This window comes from Bos mutus, chromosome X (genome assembly GCF_027580195.1).
Source record: "Bos mutus isolate GX-2022 chromosome X, NWIPB_WYAK_1.1, whole genome shotgun sequence".
NCBI classification, from domain to species: Eukaryota; Metazoa; Chordata; class Mammalia; order Artiodactyla; family Bovidae; genus Bos; species Bos mutus.
Window position 1 is genome coordinate 54478843 of NC_091646.1, and position 3697 is coordinate 54482539.

Genomic DNA, 3697 nt, shown 5'->3' on the forward strand with positions numbered 1-3697 from the left:
CAACTAACTACTGTCAAAAGTAATCAAACTCTTGTTTTAGTTTTGATGTTATGATGACAGTAACAGGTAACAGTTATCAGGAAACTTCAAAGTCCTTATTGTCTCTTGGCACTGTAAAAACACTCTAAGCATCATTGAACTATTATTCAAAGACTCTATAGCTTTGCATGAAAATCTATAGAAATACAGAGGTGTTGTGATAGCCAGAAACTTTTGTTAGAAGCCTGACTCAAGAAGCAAGAGCCTATCCTATCAGATGAAGCAGCACAGTGTATATTCAGGATTCTCAAGGAAGTTTCTGCAACGATTAGAAACACAAATGAAATCACAAAGTTCCGGAAGGCATTGATTTGCTATGTGCTTCTTTTATAGACTCTAGTCCAGAAGATGCATTTCAGCCTGTTGCAATGTGAATATCAGTTAGTAGAATGGCCTTTCTCTACTGAGTGGCTTTGGGAGGTGTAATAGGGTCAGTTAGGCTGGTCATGAAGGGTATAACTTAAGAGAGTTTCTCTCCTCTATCAGGGATCAGCCCTGGCATTAACAAGTTACTAGTTTCAATCCTAGCCCTGCTACTTACTAGCTATGTGTGAATTTAGGGCAGATAAGTTAACTGATCTGAAATTTCATGTCATCATCTTTAAATTGAATAATAACATCTACTCCATAATGTAGTAAGCATTAAATACCAATAATGGATATCTTACATTTAAATAATGTGAAATTAAATGAGTATCATTAACAAGGCACTGAGTAAGTGTCTGGCATAAACCAATGATTAATTCCCTTTATCTAGATGAGCACAAAGCCAGATTATATGTCCAAAGGGGTGAATCTTCTACTCATAGGAGAAACTGAAATTCTATGGTGTTTTCAATGGGAAAATAAATGGGATGGGTGGAATACAATCACAGTTGGCTTATCACTGAAGTGGAGATATAAGAGAGCCAGTGCCATGACAGGTATGTAGTAGAAATCTCTGAGCAAAGAGCAAGTTGAAATAGACTGCAGAATCAGAGTCAATACCAGGGTGTAAAAACAAAAATTTAGTGCATGACAACTAAAAGTTACAGAGGCAATCAATGACTGGAACGTGTGGTCCAGTAGTTTGATTCTACTAAATGGTGTAACTCACTTAACCGAACTTTTGTTTGTGAAGTGTGGGCAGTGACTCTTGCACAAAGGTGACACTGAAGATTCATGACACTATAGTCTATGAATGTTTCTCCATTTTCCTGGCCGAGACCTGAAGATTCATAATGAAGTAAGAAAGTATGACAATCAATGTAGAAGTCTTTATAGATGTAACATGTGCTTCCAGATCTCTCCAAAGGGCATGAGGTGTTGGATTTTGCCAAGACACTAGTATATCTTAAATTCTCTATTTTGTTTCAATGATGACTTTTATGGTCATAGGCAAGGTGATGCTAGGTGAAGATGTTCCAGTGTCCCAAGAAAGGGTGATATTTGTTTTAACCATCATGGATAGAGGTCAAGGCAGTGGCATAGAACTCATGTGTTGCCAACTGAACATAACAGAGGTGGTGATAATTAGGTCAGTCATACACTCTTCTTTCTCTAAAGGTGTATGTCAGGGGCTCATGTCTACAGTCATGTGTTATATCTTCATCCAGGGCAGTATACACTGATTAGACTGAACTACATGGTATTATAAGAAGCAGTTACTTATACCAGGTACCATGGTGTTGGATATGAGTGGAAGTAAGTGCAGGAAATGAAATCCATATGTTATTAGAAATATGAAATGTTATTAGAGTTGTAGACTGTAATATGAGAAATGAGAAAGAGAAACAGGGAGATTGTTGAGGCAAAGCTCTCAGAGTGGACAATCTTCAATGAATTCACTATAGCTCACAATGTGAATTCTGACTTTCATGGTGAGAATCTTATTTTGTTCCCAGTGTGCTCAGAGGTGATTAGGGTCAGGTGGATTGATGCTTTTAAAACCACAGAAATTTATGTATAAGGGAAACACCAATTTGTTCACTTATAATGAGAATTAACTGCCATGAAGGCTAGAACACTTTATGTAAAGTTATTAGCAAATTTTCTCTCCATAACACAGTTTATATGGGAAAGTAGTTAAAATCAGATTGTATCTTAGAGCATGAAGTCAGAACATGGGGAGTAGGTGACAATCTTAAAAGCTAATGGCACAAATTGGGATGACCACTATTGTTGCCTCTATCTCATTGTAAATGGAGCTGCCAAATTAACTGCTGGTTATTATACCTTCTCTGACTCTGGAGAGATTACTAATGCTCTGCTGCTGCTGCTAAGTCACTTCAGTCGTGTCTGACTCTGTGTGACCCCATAGACAGCAGCCCACCAGGCTCCCCGGTCCCTGGGATTCTCCAGGCAAGAACACTGGAGTGGGTTGCCATTTCCTTCTCCAATGCATGAAAATTGAAAAGTGAAAGTGAAGTCGCTCAGTCGTGTCCGACTCTTAGCGACCTATGGGCTGCAGCCTACCAGGCTCCTCCATCCATGGGATTTTCCAGGCAAGAGTACTGGAGTGGGGTGCCATTGCCTTCTTCGTACTAATGCTCTATGGTTCTTTAATTGCTCCCCCACACTTCTATGTCCCATGCAAACCGTTCCCTAGTTAACAAATCCTTTTCAGACTTTGAAGATCTCAAAGATTGCAGTCTGCATCTTTGAGTAGGCTGCATGTAATTTGTTCTCTGTAAATTTTATTTAGTTTCACTCTCAGAGAAACTCACTTAAGTATAGGGTTCATCATGTAACTGTCTTTATGTTAAGTAACTCATTCTAATTGAATAGGATGGTGTCACTATAATAACATGTGGCAGCAGTAAACAAATGGTTGCTAGTTAGTAGGCAGTTTATACCAAAGCGTTTGACTGTGTGGATCACAATAAACTGTGGAAAATTCTTAAAAGAGATGGGAATATCAGACCACCTGACCTGCCTCTTGAGAAACCTATATGCAGATCAAGAAGCAGCAGTTAAAACTGGACATGGAACAACAGACTGGTTCCAAATAGGAAAAGGAGTACATAAAGGCTGTATATTGTCAGACTACTTATTTAACTTATATGCAGAGTACATCATGAGAAATGCTGGACTGGAAAAAACACAAGCTGGAATCAAGATTGCCAGGAGAAATATCAATAACCTCAGATATGCAGATGACACCACCCTTATGGCAGAAAGTGAAGAGGAACTAAAAAGCCTCTTGATGAAAGTGAAAGTGGAGAGTGAAAAAGTTGGCTTAAAGCTCAACATTCAGAAAACAAAGATCATGGCATCTGGTCCCATCACTTCATGGGAAATAGATGGGGAAACAGTGGAAACAGTGTCAGACTTTATGTCAGACTCACTGCAGATGGTGAAAGGCAGGAGGGGAAGGGGATGACAGAGGATGAGGTAGTTGGATGGCATCACTGACTCAATGGACATGAGTTTGAGCAAACTCCATGAATTGGTGATGGACAAGGAGGCCTGGTGTGCTGCAGTCCATGGAATTGCAAAGAGTCAGACACAACTGAGCAACTGAAATGAACTGAAATAAGGTAAATCATTGTATCAGAGTTCTTTGTGCTTCTGTAAAATGATTTTATTAGTTTCAAGGCTAAACAACTTCAATGATAAGGGGGTTTAGTGATTCAAAAGCTTCCATCTAATATGTGCACCCCAAAGTTTTTAGCAGCAC